This window comes from Ambystoma mexicanum, chromosome 7q (assembly GCF_040938575.1).
Source record: "Ambystoma mexicanum isolate Mex_15411 chromosome 7q, UKY_AmexF1_1, whole genome shotgun sequence".
Classification (NCBI taxonomy): Eukaryota; Metazoa; Chordata; class Amphibia; order Caudata; family Ambystomatidae; genus Ambystoma; species Ambystoma mexicanum.
Window position 1 is genome coordinate 354,842,790 of NC_090941.1, and position 12,726 is coordinate 354,855,515.

Here is a 12,726-nt window from a genome sequence, read left to right on the forward strand (position 1 = left end):
CATATTTTTTTTGGACTAATTAACTCTACATGTCTTTCTGGTATCAAGCTCTTCTCATTAGGGGGCTTTATTTCCTCGGAGTGGATTGACATGGATAAGAATGATGGTTTCGCGTTCAGTGTGGCTGAAGGACTTTTTATTTTTTATATTTACATTTTTTGGTGAGTCCACTGAGGGAAGCCTTTTTGAAGGACACTCCTTCCTCTTTTTCCTGTTTCTGAGAACAGATTCCATATAATTAACAATAGGTAATGGTAAAGATTCAGAACACTTTAGTAAAGAAGAAAAAAAATATAAAGTAACTGACACACCTATCCACTCCGTTAAAACATGTCTATTCCCCAAGGTAAAATAAACAGTTTTCTGAAGATTGTATCACACTTAATACTCACTACGCAGTGCTCACTCAAAGCCTTGAAAGAGTAACACAAAGCTCCGCTGCCCGCGCCACGCACCGCAAACAGCAAACAGTACATTGGTGTACTTCGCTTTGCGCCGTGCGGGTGCGATGGGCTCTGCTATTTGTTTTTGCAAAGGGGGCGGTGCCGCCCAAGAGGGCGGAATCCCGTGTGGAAGACACACCTTCAGAGAAAAGACAAAAAGAAGGAGGATGGTTGTGAGAGAAGCTAACCACTAGACAAGCACTAAACAAAAAGCATTTAAAAAAAAAAACAATTTAGGTGGATGTAAACAACGTAACCCTTGTTTGCATATGGTTAAGCATACACGTGTGCACAACGTGAAAATGCCACGTGTCTTAAGGTAATATAGAAGACACAGGGGCACAACGTGAAAATGACACGTTCCTTAAACTTGAAGACTACGACTAAATAGGGACAGCAACATGCTACGTAAGCATACACAATTAGTCAGTCACCTTTTGGTGATGTCAGTCAGAGTCCAGGCAGCAGTGTGTTGCAGGCTCAGACTTCCTGAATACCAGGTTTCCTCTGTTACAGGAACGAGCCACAACTTCCAGGCAGCAACACACAAGGGGTAAGGCGCTCGCTCGCAGCCCGCAGCAAACAGTACTTCGGTGTGATTTAACATTTACAGGCCGATTCATGGAATAATTAGCGCGGCCCAAGTGGCCAAAAACGTGCGAATCGCAGTGGAATAGCGAAAATCGCAGTGCAAGTGAGAAAATCGCACGAAAAGCAGCGCACATCGATTCATGGAAGGCCGTGCGCGAGAAAACCATTGGATGTTCGATAATAAAGTGCGCGGCGCACGTTATCGCACAGGCCATCTAACTGCGTGCGCCAGGTCACAGCGAAAATCGCACAGGCCACAGCGAAAATCGCACATAGCGCGGCGCACGCAACAAAAGTAGGCGGAACACGGGGCGTAACACTCGGAATGGGGAACAACTTGCCAAAATGTGGGCGTCACGGGGGAAGTACAGGGTACAAGTGCGCGGAACGCCCACACGCTTGCCTAAAACACGTATTCATGGAATAGAATAGGGCAAAAAAGCGCACGCTCAAACCAGCGCACAGGCACAAACACGACCGCCACAAGAAAGCAGGCGGTAGCGTCTCTGCGCCTGTAAGAAATGTGCGCCAAAAGGTGCGGAAAAAAATAGCACCAATATACTGCCATGATGAATGTCCCATACTGTGGCCCTCCAGGACAAATGACGTGCAAAGGGGTACCCACAAACACGGACACCCGCTGACAAAAAATACGTGTGCGTGTATACCGGGGTGCGCGGGAAGTCTCACACGCGAATTGGCAGGGCATGTGAATTCCAGGGGTTTGCGGGAAGTTCCACACGCGATTTGTCAGGGTACGTGGATTACAGGGGTGCGCGGGAAGTTCCACACGCGATTTGGCCGTGTACATGGATTCCAGGGGTGCGCGGGAAGTACCACACACGATTTGGCCAGGTACGTGGATTTCAGGGGTGCGCGGGAAGTTCCACACGCGATTTGTCAGGGTACGTGGATTTCAGGGGTCCGCGGGAAGTTCCACACGCGATTTGGCCATGTACGTGGATTTCAGGGGTGCGCGGGAAGTCCCACACGCGATTTGGCCGGGTACGTGGATTTCAGGGGTGCGCGGGAAGTTCCACACGCGATTTGTCAGGGTACGTGGATTTCAGTTGTGCGCGGGAAATTCTACACGCGATTTGGCTGTGTGCTCCCAGGTATTCCCTGTACACCTTCCACGGCCCCTGCAGGCAGCACACACCACAGGGGACTACCCTGCACACCTGCTCATGTCACCCAGCACCCCCACCCCCCAGCATCCAGGGGCACCCTCCAACAGGCCCCCACTCATGTCCCCCTGCACCCCCACCCCCCAGCATCCAGGGGCACCCTCCACCAGGCCCCCACTCATGGCCCCTATCACCCCCACCCCCCTGCCACCAGGGGCAGCCTCCACCAGACCCCCACCCATGTCTCCCACCACCCCCACCCCCCAGCCACCATGGGCAGCCCCCACCAGGCCCCCACTCATGTCTCCCACGCACACCCACCCCCCAGCCACCATGGGCAGCCCCCACCAGGCCCCCACTCATGTCCCCTATCACCCCCACCGCCCAGCATCCAGGGGAACCCTCCACCAGGCCCCCACTCATGGCCCCTATCACCCCCACCCCCCCGCCAACAGGGGCAGCCTCCACCAGGCCCCCACTCATGTCTCCCACCACCCCCACCCCCCAGCAGTGCAGGGGCACCCTCCACCAGGCCCCCACTCATGTCTCCCACCACCCCCACCCCCAGCAGTGCAGGGGCAGCCTCCACCAGGCCCCCACTCATGTCTACCACCACCCCCACCCCCCAGCAGTGCAGGGGCAGCCTCCACCAAGCCCCCACTCATGTCTCCCACCACTCCCACCCCCAAGCAGTGCAGGGGCAGCCTCCACCAGGCCCCCACTCATGTCTACCACCACCCCCACCCCCCAGCCACCAGGGACAGCCCCCACCAGGCCCCCACTCATGTCTCCCACCCACCCCCACCCCCCAGCCACCATGGGCAGCCCCCACCAGGCCCCCACTCATGTCCCCTATCACCCCCACCCCCCAGCCACCAGGGGCACCCTCCACCAGGCCCCCACTCATGTCTACCACCACCCCCACCCCCCAGCCACCAGGGGCAGCCCCCACCAGGCCCCCACTCATGTCTCCCACCCACCCCCAGCCACCATGGCCAGCCCCCACCAGGCCCCCACTCATGTCTCCCACCAACCCCCACCCCCCAGCCACCATGGGCAGCCCCCACCAGGCCCCCACTCATGTCCCCTATCACCCCCACCCCCCAGCCACCAGGGGCACCCTCCACCAGGCCCCCACTCATGTCTCCCACCACCCCCACCCCCCAGCAGTGCAGGGGCAGCCTCCACCAGGCCCCCACACATGTCTCCCACCACCCCCACCCCCCAGCCACCAGGGGCACCCTCCACCAGGCCCCCACTCATGTCCCCTATCACCCCCACCCCCCAGCTGTGCAGGGGCCACCAGGCCCCCACTCATGGCCCCTATCACCCCCACCCCCCGCCACCAGGGGCAGCCTCCACCAGGCCCCCACCCATGTCTCCCACCACCCCCACCCCCCAGCCACCATGGGCAGCCCCCACCAGGCCCCCACTCATGTCCCCTATTACCCCCACCCCCCAGCCACCAGGGACAGCCTCCACCAGGCCCCCACTCATGTCTACCACCACCCCCACCCCCCAGCCACCAGGGGCAGCCCCCACCAGGCCCCTACTCATGTCTCCCACCCACCCCCACCCCCCAGCCACCATGGGCAGCCCCCACCAGGCCCCCACTCATGTCTCCCACCCACCCCCCAGCCACCATGGGCAGCCTCCACCAGGCCCCCACTCATGTCTCCCACCACCCCCACCCCCCAGCCACCATGGGCAGCCTCCACCAGGCCCCCACCCATGTCTCCCACCACCCCCACCCCCAGCCACCATGGGCAGCCCCCACCAGGCCCCCACTCATGTCCCCTATCACCCCCACCCCCCAGCCACCAGGGGCAGCCTCCACCAGGCCCCCACTCATGTCTACCACCACCCCCACCCCCCAGCCACCAGGGGCAGCCCCCACCAGGCCCCTACTCATGTCTCCCACCCACCCCCACCCCCCAGCCACCATGGGCAGCCCCCACCAGGCCCCCACTCATGTCTCCCACCCACCCCCCAGCCACCATGGGCAGCCTCCACCAGGCCCCCACTCATGTCTCCCACCCCCACCCCCCAGCCACCATGGGCAGCCCCCACCAGGCCCCCACTCATGTCTACCACCACCCCCACCCCCCAGCCACCAGGAGCAGCCCCACCAGGCCCCCACTCATGTCTCCCACCCACCCCCACCCCCCAGCCACCATGGACAGCCCCCACCAGGCCCCTACTCATGTCTCCCACCCACCCCCACCCCCCAGCCACCATGGGCAGCCTCCACCAGGCCCCCACTCATGTCTCCCACCCACCCCCACCCCCCAGCAGTGCAGGGGCAGCCTCCACCAGGCCCCCACTCATGTCTCCCACCACCCCCACCCCCCAGCCACCAGGGGCACCCTCCACCAGGCCCCCACTCATGTCTCCCACCACCCCCACCCCCCAGCAGTGCAGGGGCAGCCTCCACCAGGCCCCCATTCATGTCTCCCACCACCCCCACCCCCCAGCCACCAGGGGCACCCTCCACCAGGCCCCCACTCATGTCTCCCACCACCCCCACCCCCCAGCCACCAGGGGCACCCTCCACCAGGCCCCCACTCATGTCTCCCACCACCCCACCCCCCAGCAGTGCAGGGGCAGCCTCCACCAGGCCCCCACTCATGTCCCCTATCACCCCACCCCCCAGGAGTGCAGGGGCACCCTCCACCAGGCCCCCACTCATGGCCCCTATCACCCCCAACCCCCCGCCACCAGGGGCAGCCTCCACCAGGCCCCCACCCATGTCTCCCACCACCCCCGCCCCCCAGCCACCATGGGCAGCCCCCACCAGGCCCCCACTCATGTCCCCTATCACCCCCACCCCCCAGCCACCAGGGGCAGCCTCCACCAGGCCCCCACTCATGTCTACCACCACCCCCACCCCCCCAGCCACCAGGGGCAGCCCCCACCAGACCCCCACTCATGTCAACCACCCACCCCCAACCCCCAGCCACCATGGGCAGCCCCCACCAGGCCCCCACTCATGTATCCCACCCACCCCCACCCCCCAGCCACCATGGGCAGCCTCCACCAGGCCCCCACTCATGTCTCCCACCACCCCCACCCCCCAGCCACCAGGGGCAGCCCCCACCAGGCCCCCACTCATGTCTCCCACCCACCCCCACCCCCCAGCCACCATGGGCAGCCCCCACCAGGCCCCCACTCATGTCTCCCACCACCCCCACCCCCCAGCCACCAGGGGCAGCCCCCACCAGGCCCCCACTCATGTCTCCCACCCACCCACAGCCACCATGGGCAGCCCCCACCAGGCCCCCACTCATGTCTCCCACCCACCCCCACCCCCCAGCCACCATGGGCAGCCTCCACCAGGCCCCCACTCATGTCTCCCACCACCCCCACCCCCCAGCCACCAGGGGCAGCCACCACCAGGCCCCCACTCATGTCTCCCACCCGCCCCCACTCCCCAGCCACCATGGGCAGCCCCCACCAGGCCCCCACTCATGTCTACCACCACCCCCACCCACCAGGGCAGCCCCCACCAGGCCCCCACTCATGTCTCCCACCCACCCCCACCCCCCAGCCACCATGGGCAGCCCCCACCAGGCCCCCACTCATGTCTCCCACCCACCCCCACCCCCCGGCCACAAGGGGCAGCCCCCACCAGGCCCCCACTCATGTCTCCCACCCGCCCCCACCCCCCAGCCACCATGGGCAGCCCCCACCAGGCCCCCACTCATGTCTCCCACCCACCCCCACCCCCCAGCCACCATGGGCAGCCTCCACCAGGCCCCCACTCATGTCTCCCATTACCCCACCCCCCAGCAGTGCAGGGGCAGCCTCCACCAGGGCCCCACTCATGTCTCCCACCACCCCCACCCCCAGCCACCAGGGGCACCCTCCACCAGGCCCCCACTCATGTCTCCCACCACCCCAACCCACCAGCAGTGCAGGGGCAGCCTCCACCAGGCCCCCACTCATTTCTCCCACCACCCCCACCCCCCAGCCACCAGGGGCACCCTCCACCAGGCCCCCACTCATGTCTCCCACCACCTCCACCCCCCAGCCACCAGGGGCACCCTCCACTAGGCCCCCACTCATGTCTCTCACCACCCCCACCCCCCAGCAGTGCAGGGGCAGCCTCCACCAGGCCCCCACTCATGTCTCCCACCCACCCCCACCCCCCAGCCACCATGGGCAGCCCCCACCAGGCCCCCACTCATGTCCCCTATCACCCCCACCCCCCAGCAGTGCAGGGGCACCCCCCACCAGGCCCCCACTCATGTCCCCCTGCACCCCCAGCCCCCAGCATCCAGGGGCACCCTCCACCAGGCCCCCACTCATGGCCCCTATCACCCCCACCCCCCCGCCACCAGGGGCAGCCTCCACCAGGCCCCCACCCATGTCTCCCACCACCCCCACCCTCCAGCCACCATGGGCACCCTCCACCAGGCCCCCACTCATGTCTCCCACCACCCCCACCCCCCAGCAGTGCAGGGGCACCCTCCACCAGGCTCCCACTCATGTCTCCCACCACCCCCACCCCCCAGCCACCAGGGGCAGCCTCCACCAGGCCCCCACCCATGTCCCCCTGCACCCAGGTCGTCACAATCACCAACCATGTGCGTAATGGTCAGCCTCCACAGCCAAAAGGCCCTACCAAGTAACCCATTCACCCACATGGAAATGAAAATTACATGTTACACCCCCAAAGTACATAAAGCAAATGAACCCATGTCTGTCACACACAATGGTTGCAAATGAATTTGAAAACACCCAACATGACATGCATGAAACCAATGAGATGATACCACACAGTGAAGTATGAAAACAAAAATGTATTAAAAAAATATGAATGCAAATGAAATGAAACAAACTACAATGCCAATGAAAAAAAGAAAAGGTGCATGTCGGTCCCAAAAAATGAAAAACACCAAATCCAAAAAAAATGTACTTCAAAGTCACATTAAAAATGAAATCAATCCGACAGAAAAAAAATGAAATCCAAACACCATTGCTCCATGGAGAAGAAAAAATAAAATTAAAAAATAAAACAATCCAATGAAGAACTATGTACAAAATATCCAAGGGTCCATGAGCCCAACTGAACAAAGGAAACCTACAAAAAACCCTAACAAAAATGCAACTATATACAAAAAGTGGAGCTGTGTCCGTCGACTCCAAATCATAAGAATAAACAAATGAAACCTAAAACTAAAGAACTATATACAAAGGCGGCGGGCAAGTCCAGTGGCTCACTCCGTAGTGTTCCGGGCCAGGGCATCATCAAACTCCTCGTCTATGTCCCGGAGGCGGTCCTGTTCCATTGCCCCGAGGGTCCGCAGGGACGACGCCATCTGCTCCTCCAACCCCCTGCGGATTGCCTCGAGGCACTCGGCCCGCCTCAGGGCCCTCCGCATGGAGTTCTCCGCCCTGACCATCGTGAGCCGCTCCTCTTCCGCCCGCCGCCGCTCCGCACCTATCTGCTGGCCCAACCGCAGCCACACGGAAGACACTTCCTGTCCTGGGTCCTCCTGCCCTCCGGCCGATGCCTGCCCCTCCGATGTTGATGGCCCCGAGCCATGATGCCTCCCACGTTGACTGCTGCTGCCTCTGACGCAACTGCGTCTGCCAGCACGACGGCATCCAGGCTGATGGAATCCACCGACGCCATCGTGCACGTGCCCTGCCTGATGATGCCGGCACATCCTCCAACTGCTGGGGTACAGTTGCTGTGGTGTCCATCCCTGCTTGACCTCCGACTCCCGACTGTGGCAGGGATGGGATCCCCACCGAGCTGGCTGCATAGGTCAGGGCAGGTCCACAGGGGGCCCTGGTGGCATCTGGGCCAGAAGACGGCAAGGAGAACGACTGGCGTATAGCTTCCACAGAGGAGGAGAGGGCCGCCAGATTGGCCGACACATGCAGGAAACCCCCAAACATGGAAGATCCCAATTGGTCCACGTCGGCACGGTGCTCTTCGTGATGATGGGCGTGCTCCTCCCGGGAAGCACGCACGTCATCACGAATTGCACCCGCGCGCATCACAACCCCAATCAGGACCTTCTCCATACGGACACGGGTCCCCTCGTCCGCAGGTGGAGGGGAGTCAGGTGACATGGACATCCCCTCTACCTGCGGACGGGCCTGGGACGGGGCAACCCTGCTGGTGCATGGTGGTGCACTCACAGGGTCAGGGACAGCGACATGCACAGGCCCCTCCACGGTGACCTGTGCTGCCTCCTGCCCCTGGACTGCACCACTTGCACCAGCAGGGATGCCCCCACCAGGCCCCATGTGTGCCCCTGTGGCGGCCTCCTCCTCCTCTGTGGAAACCACCAACCTGGATGGCTCCTCACCGTCTTCCACCATAGCAGGCCCCTGTGGGGGCTCACCCACCCCTTCCGCTGCAGCCGTGGGGGCATCCCCGCCGCCTTGCTCCACAGCGCCGTCTCCGCCCTCTTCTTCACTAGCCGCTGCGTAGAGGGAGACAAAGAACACAAGCATCAGGGTACAGTACAATGGTCCCCTAGACAGGAAGCAATAGCAGATGAGTACCACTGTCAAAGTACACTTCCATCATGTCCCTCCACAACACATGGGTCAGTCCAGGGAAAACACACACAGTAACAGGCATGGTGCATGCCATGGACATTTCCATACATGTCCAATGGACTCTTGAAACATACAATGATATGGAACTCACATGCATCATGGGTCATGCCTATCACATGCACACACTTCACCTCAGTCACATCCATCTGGCCCCATACACCCCAAACACAGCGGATATAGGGGTAAGTAGGCTGCATCAGTGAATCTGTGCATTGTCACACACATGTGTCATGCATCCATGGCATGCACAAGTCACAGACACGCAGGTCAGGCACAAGACATGGCTACCATATATGTACCTGCCATCAGCACCCATACCTCACCCCCACCCATGTCCAGGAACAGAGACTGGCATGCTCTCATGTCTAAAATCTGCATAGAGCTCCCCATGTGGCATTTAAACACATGCAACAACCATGTGGTTCACACATCACTGGTTGCACATGCATTACCATGATGTCCCTGCACACATACATGCATACATGGCCTATGTCACACATACAGGCAAGTATCAGAGAACCAGCACACCGCAACATGCCCTGTCTCACACAGCAATGCTTGGACACTTACCGCTCAACTCCAGACGGGTCTCCCTCTCAAGGATCTGGGCATGGAGCGCTGGGCGTACGCGTTCCAGGACCCTCATCTGGATGGAACTCATGCGGCCCGGCCCCCCTCCACGAGGCGCCGGGCCTTCACGAGGGTCCTGGACCTCAAGTCCTCCCAGCGCTTCTTGATCTTCTGGATGTCGCGGGTTGCCACCCCCTCTGCGTTGATGGCAACCACACAGTCGGCCCAGATCCTCTCCCGTCCTTCCTTGCTGGCGCGGGACGATCCAAAGAGGGCATCATACTGCCCCAGGACATGCTCCACCAGGACACCAACTTCTGTGGCAGTGAAGCTGGTGCCCATCTACCCCTCTGGCCTGGGGTTGCCACTGGTGCCAGATGTGGAAGTGCCCGACATGGCAACCCCAGAGGCAGGTGTGGGTGGGCAACTGGGTCCTGGGGCTGGGCTGTGGAGCGATGTAATCCCAGTCGGGAGTCTTCAGTTCCAGCAGGGGTGGACACAGCAACTGGACCCCTGCAGATGGCTGATGTGCAGGCACCAAATGGCAGGGCACGGTGGCAGCAGGCAGGCAGGCAGGCAGGCAGGCAGCAGCAGATGGCACGTGGGAGGCTGCTCGGGGCACTGGGGGGCAGTAATTCGGCCTTCTGGGCAGGAGCGTGGTCTTCCGTGTGTTTTCGCGTGGCCAGCTTGATACGGAGTGATTTGGCACGTGAAAATCCTGCACGTCAGCATGAAATTTGAGGAAAGGCCCTTAGCGTGTAAGCGCGTCAGCACGCATACGCGATTCTATTGGACCAAAGGCCCTCAGCGCGTAAGCGCGTCTGGGACGTGACCTGCACAAGTGTTTCCCACACAGCACGTGATGACAGAGCACACGTGGAAAGACTGCACGTCAGAGTGTCATCGCGTGTAATTGGACAGCACGTCAGAGTGTCATCGCGTGTAATTGGACAAAAGTGCGCGTACACGCGATTGGCCTATGTACGTGTATATCAGGGGTGCGTGGGCACTTACACACGCAAGTACGTCAGCGCACCTGTATCCCGGGGTGCGCGGGAATTTCCACACGCTATTGGACTGGGTACTGGATTTCAGGGGTGCGCGGGTCACACGCTCGCCTACAACACGCGCAACGCATACATTTGCGCGCTAACAAAATAACAAGCTCAGACCCAGGATGAACATACCGTTCCTAGCAGCAGTGGGCATGGGCTACCAAAGGAGGAGGAGGAGGATAGTCAGGGCCAGAATATTCACACCCAGAACCAGCCTTTTCGGGATGCCTGATGACCAGGTGTATGGGAGGTACAGGTTTCCACCACACATAATACTGGACCTGGTGAGTGAGTGGGAGGATGACCTCGCATCACCCACCCTGTGCTCCCAAGCACTCAGCCCCCTGGAGAAGGTCCTCAATGTACTGCACTTCTTAGCCACTGGATCATTTCAGCGGACAAGTGCCATAGTGGGTGGGGTATCACAGGCCACCCAGTCACGCTGCCTACACCAGGCCTTGAACATCATCACTGCACGCCCATCAGTCCGCAGGCACATATACCTGCCCAGAACACCTGCAGAAAGGCATGCTGCCGCCCTGGATTTTTACAGTGTGGCACGATTCCCCAAAGTGCTAGGTGCCATCGACTGCACCCATGTGGCTCTACGTCCCCCCAGGGCATCAGAGCACATCTATAGGAACCGCAAGCACTGGCATTCCATCAACGTGCAGGTAGTATGTAATGCCAAGGGAATCATCACCTCAGTATATGCCAACTATCCCGGGTCCACCCACGACAGCTTCATTTACCGAATGTCCACCCTAAGCCGGGACCTAGAAGCTGGGCGGCATGGCGATACATGGCTGCTTGGTGAGTATGAATGCCACTGCACATGCATGCATGTCAGATACTGAGCAAGGTCACAACCCCACCAATGATACCAATCACCACCTCTACAGGGGACAGTGCCTACCCTCTCAGCCCTCACATGATGACGCCAATTCGGAACCCCACCACGCCACCCCAGGTAAGATATAACACAGCCCACATTACAACCCGGGGCATAGTGGAGCGCACATTTGGAGTGCTAAAGTCACGCTTTCCCTCCCTTGACCGTTCTGGCGGGCAGCTGTTGTACGCTCCCCCAGTAGTGTGCAGGATCATAGTGGCAGCATGTGTCCTGCACAACGTTGCAACACGCCGGGGCCTGGCCGTGGACATGGTGGTGGCCCCACATCCCCAACCACATGCACTGCCGCTGCGCATGGGAGGGGAAAGGGCACGGGGGAGGCAGCCCGTACACAGCTAGTGGCTAATTACTTCACATAGAAATCACACCCCTGTGGAGTGCACACTGCCCTGGCACATTCCATCTGACAATCAATGATGACTCAACCTGACACTGATCCTGAATGTCTGGAGAATCAACTGTGAAAACCATATCAGCCTGAGATTGTTCACCTGGAAGTGTTACAATGTGTGCATCCCTACCCAGACAGACACCACCAATGCAGTTTTGTGAAGAAACACATTCAAGCAGCTAAAATGAATACCCACTTGCAAAATGCAACAAGAAGACAGTGCCATGTCAGCCAACCCATCCCCAGCACCGCCACACGACACACCGTGCCATGTCATGCTATTTGCAGGTACACAAAGTAATCCCCACAACATGACACTAGTGTCACAATGTACAGTGTCCCTAATTGAAACTTGCAACACCTGAAATGCTCACAGTAATGCAGGACCAACAACAAACTTGAGCAGGTACTACCATTAACATGACATCACAAATGTAATAAATTAGTAGTCTCACCACCTGGAAATGCCTGCACTCCCACCACTATCAACTGTGCAGTGTTGGCGCCATGTAGAGTTGTAGGTGCACTGCTGCCAACAAGGACCCCATCTCCAAACTAGAGGGCCTTGTGTAGACATGAGGAAGGGACCTGCAAATTGGGAGGTAGACGCAGATGATGAGTTACACATCAATGCAACATGCAGTGTACAACACAACAGCAATATGCACTAGGAATGTATACACAGTATTGACTAGACTACCCACACATGTAGTGGGAGTCCAATGTCACCATGTACGTCAATGTCACTTGGGCACACCCTTTGCAAGCCCATGGAAACGGGAAGCAGGAGGGGTGTGTGTGACTCAAACCCAAGCATCTGAACCAAATACATGAGAAGCCTGCATGTGCCCAGCCACAATGCAGCGTATGCCCACAGGAACCACGGAAGGCAACAAATTGTCCCAAAAAAATTGGGAAAAAAATAATTAAAAATAAAAATAAAAATAAAAATAAAAATAAAAATAAAAATAAAAAAAAATAAAAAATGGCCATTGATGGGCCCGGGGGGGGTTGGGGAGGCCACCCAGGAGGTCTGAGGACAGGGTGCACACCAAAA